The sequence below is a fragment of the Schistocerca gregaria genome, chromosome 2, assembly GCF_023897955.1.
Source record: "Schistocerca gregaria isolate iqSchGreg1 chromosome 2, iqSchGreg1.2, whole genome shotgun sequence".
Taxonomy (NCBI): Eukaryota; Metazoa; Arthropoda; class Insecta; order Orthoptera; family Acrididae; genus Schistocerca; species Schistocerca gregaria.
This window is the reverse complement of record NC_064921.1, coordinates 764,451,674-764,465,651: the sequence shown is the minus strand read 5'-3', so window position 1 is coordinate 764,465,651 and position 13,978 is coordinate 764,451,674.

Sequence of the window (13,978 nt, the reverse complement as noted above, 5' to 3'; positions counted from 1 at the left end):
ATGGTTTTTAACAGTTTATCTCCCGCATCTAACCAACCCCGTTTTTTTAAGTTTTACCGTTCTGGGCACAACTCCTGTAAACCGTTGCAGCTGAGTCCTCAATTTCTCATACGAGAGTTTCTATTCCTAGACTACAGGATAAGTTCGTAGCGTTTACAACTGAGGTTGCATTCGAAATTACTGACACTCACTGTCAGTCGACTGTTCCTTTTATCCAATTTCCAGGATTCCACTTACTACTTGTAAAACTGCTAGCTTGTTACATAACGTACCTGCATTTGTGTGTTTGACTCCTGGCTTGTGAATAACATCATTGTCGAACTCAGTTAATTTTAATGCTCATTTCATTAATCGGCTTGATAGGTCTTTCAACCCTAATACCTATTTTAATGATCACTTTGAATTTCCCTTCCATACGAAGAAAAACAAAAATAAGCATTTTTTCAGTTGTCAAATAATTATTTTCACCCTTAATCAACTGTCCGGATGCATATGCCACCGGATCTTCTGTCCCATCAACATTCTAACTTAAAACACAGCCTAAAGAATTGTTGGATGCATCACACGCAAGTGTGAATTCCTGTTCAAAGTGAAGGAATACTAACACAGGATCTGTCTTCTTGAGCTTCTCGAATGCTTCTTGACACTGTGTAGTCCACTGAAAACTAATACTTTTTCGTAGTAACTTAGTTAATGGCTGTCCAATTTCAGCGAATACCTTCACGAATTTACGATAGTAATTGCATAATCCAATAACTGTAATTGTTTACTAATTTGTGGCATCGGAAAAATCACGTACGGTGGAGATAAGTCGAGGATTCGTCCTCACTCCGTGTTGACTGATGCTATGCCCAAGAAAACTTATTTGTATCTGAGCAAAAACAAAGTGTAAGGTGTGCTGCCCTCAACCTACAAAATATTTCATATAGACGTTTAACATGATCTTCTATAATTCTCCAATAGACAATTGTATCGTTAAGGTGTACCATACAGATTCTTGCTTTTAATTCGCGAAATACCCTAACAGGCGTTTGAATGTATCCGAAGCAGTTTTCAGTCCAAACAGCATTCTTCAATACTGGAAATGACCTGAAGGTGTTGTGAAAGCAGTTTTGGTTCTGTCTTCTGGAAACACTTCCAGTTGGTGATAGCCACTTCTAAGATCAAGCGTTGAAAATTATTTACATCTTTTTACGTCTCTAATGTATACGAGATGTTCTGGATTGGATATGTATCCATTTTGGTTTGTGCGTTCAAATAATGGTAGTCACAACAAAATCCATATTTTCGAGGATCGTCGACAGACGTTTTGGTACAATAACAATATTATCTGACCATGGGCTACCACTACGCACGATTATATCCTCACGTAACTGTTGATCTATAAATTCGTCTACTAGTGGCTGTAGGTGTTTTGCTGTTCTGTGTGGTTTCCTAGAGACTGGTAGATTATTGTCTATTGGTATGCAGTGTTGTGTGATAGAAGTTGCTGGTAGTGGACCACCTGAATTGAATAAATCTGAATATCCTAAGAACTAAGTTTCCCCAGCTCTCCCTTCACTTTATTCCAAGTGATGAAGCCTGAAACATAACAGAGATGCATTGACTGTTCGTTTGACGTTACGATCACCTCTTGATCCATCGATATCCTCATCTTCGAGCATCTCTAAACACGCTGTAGTTAATCCTTTTGAATGATTTACTTCATCTGTCCTAAAATTATCACTGGAATCACCAGTTCCCCATTAACGCTGGTTACACGCACAGTGCTTCTTCGTATAAAACAATGCATTTCATCTAATGTTTCATTGTTCTGCAGAGGCTCAACTGTCCATAATCTCGGCTGTGGCACATCACATGTACAGATACCCAAACTAACTTCCCTGTGCCAGCGGGTACTTTGTCATGAATAATTATTTTTAATGTACTTGTACGCAGTTCAGTGGCGACACCTTAGCAGTCGGTGCACCATGCGACAATGAAACAGTCACAGGTGTAGGACTCATCAGAACCAAGTTCAACTATGCACTGTGAAAGATTAATTTTTCCACGATGCCTTTCCAGCAAGTCAAGTCTGAGAATCGCGGAATGCCCTTGTCCTACAGTTGGCAACATTTCCATAAGCTCACAAATCTGTATAGTTCAAATCCTAAAAAGGAGTTGTGCTGTCCCCAATGATACCAAATCATTATTTCCCACTCCACGTTGTTTGTACCTTGGAGTCCCTTGTCTTCTGCTACCCACAAGGTCTATACCATCACAAATACACGTGCAAAGGTATCCACAAAAAATTTGCATTGTTTACCATTTACAAAGTCCATCAAACAACAGTCCGTCACTACATTAGTGTCTGCAGTACTCTGACTTGCTGGGAATTTTTTCTTGAGGACGAAACACCTCTTTTTATCTTTAACGTTTTTCATTGCTTGTTTCTGTTACCCTCCTTCCTAGTCCCACATTCGTTTGCTTTGTATCCGAAACGACAACAACTGTAACATTGTGGTTGATTGTATTAGGTCTTCAAATGCCCTTTCTTTCCATAACGATAACAATGTTTTTCAGAAGCAAAAATTCGCATATTGTTGCTTACTCGTGTAGTAACACCTGTTTCCTACAAATGCATGGCAACAAGTAGTGCTGTAGCTAAATCCTCTGGATTTTCTATGCATAGTCTTCGAGCAAACTCCGAAGGAATTCCTCGTAAAAGCACATCAAGACCTTTGTTTTCTGTCTCCCTGAGTATGACAAATGTCATATTGAGTGTGAAATCTTATCAGACTTAACTGCTATGGTCATCAGTCCCTAAGCTCACACACTACGTAACCTAAATTATCCTAAGAACAAACACACACACCCATGCCCAAGGTAGGACTCGAACCTGATTATGACGTGATCGACTTCAGGACTCCCTATCAACTCATACGTTCGCGCATTTGCTTTAAAGATTTTGTTTGTAAAAGTCTCCACAGTGTCATTTGCCTTCTGTGTGAATCAGCACAACTTTTACTAAAAAATCTAATTGTTCAAATATATTTGCCTTACTTAGCGTTTCGCGATACATCACTTATCTCTTGGCTTCACCAGTAAGGCGTAAATTGACAATCTTGAGAGTAGTTACATCTGACCAATTAGTCATTCCAGCTGCAGCCAATACATTGTTAATAAATGCCATTATGTCCTCTGTTGTTTTTCCGGAGTAGGGTTTGAATGGGTTAGCTATTGAAGGACCTAATGAAAAGTGGAGCATTCGTACTGAGGGCTTCATTTCACTCGAACCCGACTGTGACTCTTGCGCAGCCCGCAAAGAATCTAATTGAACCATCAGTTCATTATGTTAACTTTTGTTGAGCATTGTCCTCTAACATTTGTGATACTTGCTCCGCCAGAGTGGTTATACTGTCACCAGTACTAGCTGATCTTGTGCCTACCATTTTTGTGCAGTTTACCACAGACTTCATTTTATGCAGAAAATACGTGTTTCAAACAGAGCAGCATATAAAAAACAAGAAAAATACAATTTACAATACACTAAACTAGACTCAACTACTTCTTTTACTTGATCGTTACCTCTGGACATTCACAACACGCTTGTGCTGCATCGTCATATCGTCTGAAAGTAGAACAAGTGACTAGTACGAACTTATTTTAAGCTTCACTATGAACCGCTAAATTACAAATACACTCCTGGAAATGGAAAAAAGAACACATTGACACCGGTGTGTCAGACCCACCATACTTGCTCCGGACACTGCGAAAGGGCTATACAAGCAATGATCACACGCACTGCACAGCGGACACACCAGGAACCGCGGTGTTGGCCGTCGAATGGCGCTAGCTGCGCAGAATTTGTGCACCGCCGCCGTCAGTGTCAGCCAGTTTGCCGTGGCATACGGAGCTCCACCGCAGTCTTTAAAACTGGTAGCATGCCGCGACAGCGTGGACGTGAACCGTATGTGCAGTTGACGGACATTGAGTGAGGGCGAATAGTGGGCATGCGGGAGGCCGGGTGGACGTACCGCCGACTTGCTCAACACGTGGGGCGTGAGGTCTCCACAGTACATCGATGTTGTCGCCAGTGGTCGGCGGAAGGTGCACGTGCCCGTCGACCTGGGACCGGACCGCAGCGACGCACGGATGCACGCCAAGACCGTAGGATCCTACGCAGTGCCGTAAGGGACCGCACCGCCACTTCCCATCAAATTAGGGACACTGTTGCTCCTGGGGTATCGGCGAGGACCATTCGCAACCGTCTCCATGAAGCTGGGCTACGGTCCCGCACACCGTTAGGCCGTCTTCCGCTCACGCCCCAACATCGGGCAGCCCACCTCCAGTGGTGTCGCGACAGGCGTGAATGGAGGGACGAATGGAGACGTGTCGTCTTCAGCGATGAGAGTCGCTTCTGCCTCGGTGCCAATGATGGTCGTATGCGTGTTTGGCGCCGTGCAGGTGAGCGCCACAATCAGGACTGCATACTACCGAGGCACAGAAGGCCAACACCCGGCATCATGGTGTGGGGAGCGATCTGCTACACTGGCCGTACACCTCTGGTGATCGTCGAGGGGACACTGAATAGTGCACGGTACATCCAAACCGTCATCGAACCCATCGTTCTACCATTCCTAGACCGGCAAGGGAACTTGCTGTTCCAACAGGACAATGCACGTCCGCATGTATCCCGTGCCACCCAACGTGCTCTAGAAGGTGTAAGTCAACTACCCTGGCCAGCAAGATCTCCGGATTTGTCCCCCATTGAGCATGTTTGGGACTGGATGAAGCGTCGTCTCACGCGGTGTGCACGTCCAGCACGAACGCTGGTCCAACTGAGGCGCCAGGTGGAAATGGCATGGCAAGCCGTTCCACAGGACTACATCCAGCATCTCTACGATCGTCTCCATGGGAGAATAGAAGCCTGCATTGCTGCGAAAGGTGGATATACACTGTACTAGTGCCGACATTGTGCATGCTCTGTTGCCTGTGTCTATGTGCCTGTGGTTCTGTCAGTGTGATCATGTGATGTATCAATAAAGTTTCCCCTTCCTGGGACAATGAATTCACGGTGTTCTTATTTCAACTTCCAGGAGTGTAGTAAAGCAGACTAGTAGCAAGTACGTCTCTAGAATTTTGTCCAACTTCTGATAAACCAGCAGGTTCCGTAGGTTTCACAGAAGATACTTTGAATATAACATTCCCATCAATTCGCCTAAGCCCTACCATATTACAACCGAAGTAAAAGAAAAATGTCTTTTCTGCTTGCCGCTCTGCGCTTACCTCGTGACGCGTGACCACTGACACCGAATCGCAGGTGTGAGGAGTCCAACACTACCGATGCCAAATCGGCGACATAGTGTATACTTCTGGCAAGAATTTACGGAGAACCGAATGGCGACACCTCTGCACGAATTCAGCACAGCTGTTAGGAACCTGTGAAGCGTCAACGACGCCAGTGAAACATTAGAAGTCAGTTATTTATTCACAATGTTTACAAGTCGTCGTTCTTCTGCAGCAGCCTCGAATGTTGCTAGTTCAGCTGTTTGCTGGATTTTAGGTGACGTCTGTCCAATCAGTTCATCTTTTTTACGTCCAAAAGGTGATGTCAGCGACCCTGGCGGCGCGTTGGTCGTCGGAGAGTAGGATGACAGTTGAATAGCGTTAAATGGTTCCCGGACCGGTTGCAGAGTGTACTCGGTACCACTCCGAATTCTACGATGCCTCCTGATGACCCATCCACAGTGTAGCTGGTGTCGGTAGCCCTGTGATCGGTTGATCTCCTCCCTACCCCTTTGTAGGTTTCAGCACCCGAAGATACCTAAGTGTTGAATGCGTACGTGGACCCCAAGAGTCCCTGTTGCTGTCATCTGCGTTGAAGTTCGGTGTTAGCAGCACTCTGCGATGTTGTATTGTCAGAAGACAATCAGTAGATGGAAAGTGGCGAAACCCGGCAGGGTAGCCGAGAATGCTAACGCGCTGCTTTCTGGACTCGGGTAAACGCGCCGGCACCGGATCGAATCCGCCCGGCGGATTAACGATGGCCGGTGTGCCGGCCAGCCTGGATGTGGTTTTTAGGCGGTTTTCCACATCCTACTAGGTGAATACTGGGCTGGTCGCCACGTCCCGCCTCAGTTCCACAACCCGCAGACATTTGAAACGCATTCACCCTGGGCACGTTGTGGGTTAAAGGCAGTAGCAAAAGATAGAAAAGAAGATTGTTAGTGGCGAGTACTTCTTCGGCTAGTTTGTAGACTATGCTGGAGCTTCTAGCATCCAGATTAACTACAGTATCGAAACCATGGAATACAATGCTATTACAATAAATGCCATCGATCGCAATGATTAACTCATGATGGGAGCTGGAGGGTTGGAGTACTTATAAGGAGCTAGCGGGGGGCATGGCGCAAAGCTCGGTTTGTCATCGAGGAAAACAGAAGTAATATCCAGTGTTCTCCTAGGAAGTGTTATAGGCCCTGTTATAGTTCCTGATCTATATTAACGACATAGGAGACAATCTGAGTAGCAGTCTTAGATTGTTTGTAGATGATGCTGTCATTTACTGTCTTGTAAAGTCATCAAATGATCCAAACGACTTGCTAAATGATGTAGATACGATATCTGTATGGTGCAAAAAGTGGCAATTGGCCCTGAATAAAGAAAATTGTGAAGTTATTCACATAAGTAGTAAAAGAAATGAGCTAAATTTCGATTACGCGATAAGTCATACCTATCTGTAGGCTGTAAATTCAAGTAAATATTTAGGGATTACAATTGCAAATAACCTAAATTGGAATGATCACATAGATAATGTTGTGGGTAGTGCAAACCACAGACTGCGATTCATTGGCAGAACACTTATAAGGTGCAACAGGTCTACTAAAGACACTGCTTACACCACGTTTGTCCACCCTATTCTGGAGTATTTCTGTGCGGTGTGGGATCCACATCAGGTGGGACAAACGGCTGACATCGAAAAAGTACAAAGAAGGGCAGCTCATTTTGCATTATAGCGAAATAGGGGAGATAGTGTCACAGACAAGATACGTGAGTTGGGGTGTCAATCATTAAAACAAAGGCGTTTTTCGTTGCGACGGGATCTTCTCAAGAAAATTCAATCAGCAGTTTTCTCCCACGAATGCGAAAACATTCTGTTGGCACCCATCTACATAGGGAGAAATGATCATCACGATAAAATAAGATAAATCAGGGCTCGCACACAAAAATTTAAGTGCTCGTTTTTCCCGCGTGTTGTTCGAGAGTGGAACGATATAGAGACAGCTTGAAGGTGGTTCATTGAACCCTCTGCCACGCACTTTATCGTGAATAACAGAGTAATCGCGTAGATGTAATGGTTGAATGTGTCCATCTTATTCTGCTACATCCACGTAACATATCGGTAACTGCTCTATGCGCTCTTATGAAGTAGAGAAGCAGATACAGTTTCTCGCAACATGCGCTACGAGCTAACGAAAATGCTTGAGTCGCTTCCTTTGGTTTTCCGACCTTTTTTTCTGCTGAACGCTACTCATTACTCGGCAGATAGCGTTGTTGACCTGACCCACATGCGACACAATGTCTTGCTCTTGCTTCTACCTCTGTCTCTGGCGTGACTTGAATTTGCCTGAGGCAATGTGAGTGAGGTTCAATTTTTTTTTTCTCTTTTCTACCCCTTACTGTTCTGTGTTGCAACAAGTATAATAAGCCAGACGTTTATGTAACCCTTTCTCCTGACGACGGCGCATTGGCCTGCGGCGCTGTTATTTGATACTGTTTGATCAAGTCCCATAAATGTTAGGTCTTTGAGGCTCTCTTAGAAGCTTCTTTCAAATGCCACAGAGACACGTATTAGTCCCACTACAAAAAAACAAGGGCTGCATTGTAATATGGCGATTATAAACGATAATATGACTTGCAAACGTAAGGAAATACGCCATATTATCCGCTATAACTTGGCGGAAACCCCATCTCGATATACATATTCATTTTGTAATATATACACTGTAACATAAAAAAACGACGCACCATGAGGAAATTGGTAGATATAGATGTACAGACAAGCAAATGTAGCAAGTCAATAAGTCAATAACGCTTTGGATCACCCCTGGCCATTACGTAAGCAATTACTCGCTTGGCATTGTTTGATAGAGTCGCTGGATGTCCTCTTGAGGGATATCGTACGAAATTCTGTCCAATTGGCGCCTTAGATATTCAAAATCCTGAGCAGGTTGGAGGTCCTTTCCGATAACACTCCAAAGGTTCTCAGATGGTGAGACGGTTGGGTTGTTTTGGGGGAGGAGATCTGATGTATGGAAATTTGATTATTATTATTATTATTATTATTATTATTATTATTATTATAACGCATCAGATTGAGGAGGGGAAGCAACATATACATGCGTGGCTCCCTATCCCGTTTAGAAGGTGCCGCGTACCATTGTGGAACAGTGAGGCTCTGTGCGAGCGATGTGCGGCACATAGTTGGCTCCGTAATAAATAAATAAATAAATAAAAAACTTGACACATACAAAGTAAATGATTAAGCAAATACAAATTTAGAGTAATTGACACTATAATTACGAACTTGGACGTTAAGTCCATATAACACGTTAACACTTGCCGGCCGAAGTGGTCGAGCGGTTCTAGGCGCTACAGTCTGGAATCGCGCGACTGCTACGGTGGGAGGTTCGAATCCTGCCTCGGGCATGGATGTGTGTGATGTCCTTAGGTTAGTTACGTTTAAGTAGTTCTAAGTTGTAGGGGACTGATGACCTCAGAAGTTAAGTCCCATAGTGCTCAGAGCCATTTGAACTATTTTGTTAACACTTACGTCAATAACAATGACAGAGTTTGAGTGGTTCGAAAAGTTTGGAAATCACGTAGAAATGTCCATTCATTAACCACTCTGCGTTTTTCAAACATACTAGTCGCTCATGCAACAAAATGACAGTATTTACCTGTAGTGTTTAACAAATTACAGGTCTAATAATGACTCCTAGCGTGAGGAATGCCAAAATCAGACATGCCCGCTCTGTCGTATGCGGCATATCAAAACCTGTTGCACTGTGGAAAAAGCTGCGCAGTTTCGGTATGGGGAAGCGAAGATCTGACGCTGTTTATCAAGCGTCTGCAGAAGAATTAAACGATTTCTTCTCAACAGCTGTAAACTGCCACGCAGCGACAAATTACCAGCCCCAAGATATCAATCTCTCGAGAGACAAGTTTTTCCTAAAACATGTCACTACCGGCACAGTACACAAGGCAATTATGAGAATCTCTTCCGAGGCAGTAGGAAATGATGGAGTGAGCATTGGCATGATTAAGAACGTCGTAGACACTATTATTCCAGTTATCACAGACATCTTCGACCTGTCTCTTGTCAGTAGTACATATCCTACTGAGTGGAAGCAAAGTTTAATTCAGCCTATACCCAAGACTGACAACCCCGAGTCGCCAGGTGACTACAGGCCGATCAGCATACTACCTGCAATATCTAAAGCCCTAGAATACATCGTCGATGAACAGCTGACGGATTACCTCAAAACTTATAACATCCATGACGAATATCAGTCAGGCTTTCGAAAGCACCATAGTACAGCAACAGCATTAATCAAAGTAACTGATGACATTAAACATGCTATGGACAGACGTGAAGCTACTATCCTAACACTGCTTGACTTTAGCAAGGCTTTTGACACAGTTGACTTCGATATATTACTAATTACAATGAAACAGCTGAATTTCTCAAACAGCGCAATACACTGGTTCGACAGCTACCTCAAAAACAGAAGTCAACATGTCATTTGTGTGTCGGAAAAGTCATCATTGAAAAGCGTGCGTTCTGGAGTTCCCCAAGGCTCCATCCTTGGTCCACTACTCTTCTCACTGTACATTAATGATATTTCTTCAGTGATTCACTCCTGCAACTACCATCTTTATGCCGACGACATCCAACTGTACATAAGTGCAAGCCCCAAAAACATTGCTGGCGCAGTAGGGAGTATGAACGCAGATCTTTGCTCTGTTTCTCGATGGGCACAGAACCTAGGTCTGAAACTAAACCCCAAGAAATCCCAGGTCATACTTATATCTCATCCAAAGTTAATCAGCCGGTACTTTCGCGAAACAGTCCCTAAAATACTCCTCAATGGTACTCAACTACCATACCAAAAAACAGTAAAAGACCTTGGAATAATCTTGGATGAACACCTAAACTGGGAAGAACAAACAGTCACAGCTTGCCAGAAATCGCTCTCCTCCCTACATGCAATTCAAAAATTTAGAAAAATATTTCCAACCCATGTTAAACAAAAATTAGTCCAAACACTAGTCTTGCCTAATCTTTACTACTGCGATGTAGTTCAACACGGCACAAATAGTGATAATTCTAGATGCCTCGAGCCAGTGATGAATGCTTGCGTTAGATACGTGTGCAATATTCGGTTGTTTGATCATATCAGTCCTTCATACTCCCACCTAGGTTGGATACGCCCACATAAGGCACGCGATCTCCACACGATATGTAAGGCACGCGATCTCCACACGATGTGCTTACTTCATCGATTTCTTAGCCACTGGTGCACCCAATACTTATCTTCTCACATTAAACACCTATCATCATTCCACAATCGCAACACCAGATCGGATACGTCTATCATCTTGGCTGTACCTTTACATAACACAAAATCTTTCTCCGTGTCATTCTCCATCTCAGCCATACGACTATGGAACGCACTCCCCTGTGACCTGCGTCTTATCCAGAACTACTCAACATTCAAGAGGGAACTCAAAACTTACATATTAGGGACGGTATAGCCACCATTGTTGTACCCCTCCCATCTCTTTCTTTCTCCTCTCCATCACAGCTTCGAATTTTTCCATTCTATTTCTCTTCCTCTAACCTATCTACCTCTTATGTATGTCTTTCACCCCATTCTATCGTCTTATGTCTCTCTTCGATGAGAATAACTCACAAGCTGCAAGAACATAACGAGAAAATTCCCAACTAACAACGGGACTGACATTCACAAAAGAAAAGTATGTTTACTTTCATATACATAGTCATTATTATTATTATTATCATTATTATTCTTGATTGTTATAATTATTTTTATTGTTATAATTATCATTGTACTACTGTTATAATATCTATTTTTTTCCTTTAACATCAATACTGCATAATACGCTATATGTCCTTAATGTTATGTAGAAACTGTAACTCGTTCAATCTGAGTATGCCTGGTTAGGTGTAAGAGAGGGCCTGAAGGCCCTAGTCTTGCCAGGAAAAATAAATGCATAAATAAATAAATGATGCGTCCGTATTATACAGAAGATAAAAAGAGAGTGATATCGTCCGGCAGTAGACGATGGGTCGCTTGCTTGTTTTTTGTAATATTCAAATGTCTTCAGAGTCTGTCTTTAATATCGATGATTTTACATTCGCGATGAATTAGTCTATAGTTTATTAGGCGCGTCAGTGGCGCTGGATTCATTTCTCCTTTTAAATCGTCAAAATACATCATTACAATGCGTAGTTAAATATTATACATTGACAAATAAATGGCTCTTGGCCTCTTTCGTTACTCAAATCAGTGTTTTATGTGACGAGATGTGGCGGTGTGATAATACAACATCTCATCAAACAGCGAGGTCATCGGTCTCGTCGGATTAGGGAAAGACGGGGAAGGAATCCGGCCGTGCCCTTTCAAGGAACCATCCTGGTTGGTTGGTTGGTTGATTTGGGGGAGGAGACCAAACTGCGAGGTTTTCGGTCTCATCGGACTAGGGAAGGATGGCGAAGGAAGTCAGAAGTGCCCTTTCACAGGAACCATCCCAGCATTTGCCTGAAGCGATTTAGGGAAATCAAGGAAAACCTAAATCAGGATGGCCGGACGCGTGATTGAACCGTCGTCCTCCCAAATGCGAGTCCAGTGTGCTAACCACTGCGCCACTTCGCTCGGTACGGAACCATCCTGGCATTTGCCTGGAGCGATTTAGGGAAATAACGGTAAACCTAGATCAGGATGGCCGGACGCGGGATTGAACCGTCGTCCTCCCGAATGTGAGTCCAGTGTGCTGGCCACAGCGCCACCTCGCTCGGTCGTTGGCGAGAGATTCGGTGATCTTAGTGGACGAGGTGTGTTTGGCACGCAGAGTGTGTAGGCCTGAAGTGGACTAACGCGTTATTGACTTGCTGAATTTGTGAACCTCTTTCTCTTGAAGCAATTTCGGGGGAACTCAGTTCACATATTACTTACCATTCGGAAGAATAATGTTATGGGTGGAAACTTCACCATCACAACACATTTAGGGATGGGACTGGGATACGCTGTCACATAAAAAAAGCCGAAAATAGAATCCAATGTTTTCGGCGCCACTCGGTTGATAGGCGATAGTTCAGATGACACTGAAGTTAAAATTTACTCGAAAAGAACTTTGTAGGAGATAAAGGAACTTTGTTAGAATCGAGTAGAACTCTTGAAGATGTCAGGAGAACGCAGTTGCGACTTTTGTGTTCAGATGGTAAAATCAGTAACTTAATTTTTACTCATTTGCCCATTTCTAACATACATTACTCATTTCAGTGCCTCTGCTGTTGAATTTGAGACGAGTCCTGCAACGAGATTGCCATATTTCTCCCATGCAAGACTTTATACTGCTTGCTACGAAACCAACCAATTTTTTTTATAACTCGTTTGGTGCCATATTAATGCTCTATTGGCACATTTCATTCCCTTTCGAGTGTAGTAGAAGAGTGACACAAATGAGTAACAGAGCAACACTGGATAATTACCCAGCAGCACATGAAACAATCAAGGAATTAATTATGCTTTAACAATACACTCAACAATTTTATGATTAGCACATAATACATTATGTTCAAATGTAAGGTATAGTCAGTGCCCTACTCTGGAAAGAATGCGAAGTGTAGATCCCAGTAAGGTGTGTCAGTGGGCTGGCCAAGTGAAAACTTGATTCGTCCAGTTGCGGAACTAATCTGACGTGATTTGTATCTCCTAAAGCAACCAGCCTTAAGTAAGTCAATCCGTCCTAAATGTGATTTACACTTCCAGGCTAGAATGCTAACCACAAGGTCGCAACTCCTCGTAAATATCGATGTAAGGATTAACATGTTTTACGAGTAAGTGTACGGTTTGCAGTAATGAGATACTAGCGAAACTAAGGTCTAAATACACTGGAATGTTTAATGAGAATAATTCTGGCAGGATATTAGGTTATGCCGGAAATGAAAACAGGATCACAGACTGTCATAACAGGAAACATGTAATTTTTGCCTACAACATATTTTACAATATTAACAAAATTATTGTATCACACAATGTAGGCTTTCACGGCCGGTGTTGTCTTCAGTTGAAACTTCCGGGCTGAGGGGCCATGGTCGATGTATAAAATTTCTACCTGACGTTTCGTCTCCATCTGCGGGAGACATCTTCTGAGGTCATCCGGCTACTGCCACTGAGGCTCCAGGTACTCTCGCATTTATAGAGCGCATAGAGGGCACCACCATTCGTCACGTGATGCCGACGGTATGACTATCTTTGGAAGTTGTCATCATTCTCGATTAAGAGTAATCGATTGTCATTCTGCTGGCGCAACGTTGACATCCACATTTTGTCCAACTTCAAAACTTCCTCTTTTCTATTAAAATTGTTCTGGTGTTTGTGAATTTCTATTGCTTCTCTACACATGAGTGCATGATAATGGGATGTTCGTGCTAGAACGTTTGTCTCATTAAATTTAATTTCGTGATTCCCATCTCGAAAAACATGCTCAGCTACGGCCGATTTTTCGATGTGTCCTAAGCGACAGTTTCTTTTATGTTCGGCTTAGCCTTATTCTTGACAGTGATCCTTAACACCTGCTGATATTCACCTCCTTTGTATCCTACCATTCGCTCGTGTGTGTGTGTGTGTGTGTGTGTGTGTGTGTGTGTGTGTGTGTGTGAGAGAGAGAGAGAGAGAGAGAGAGAGAG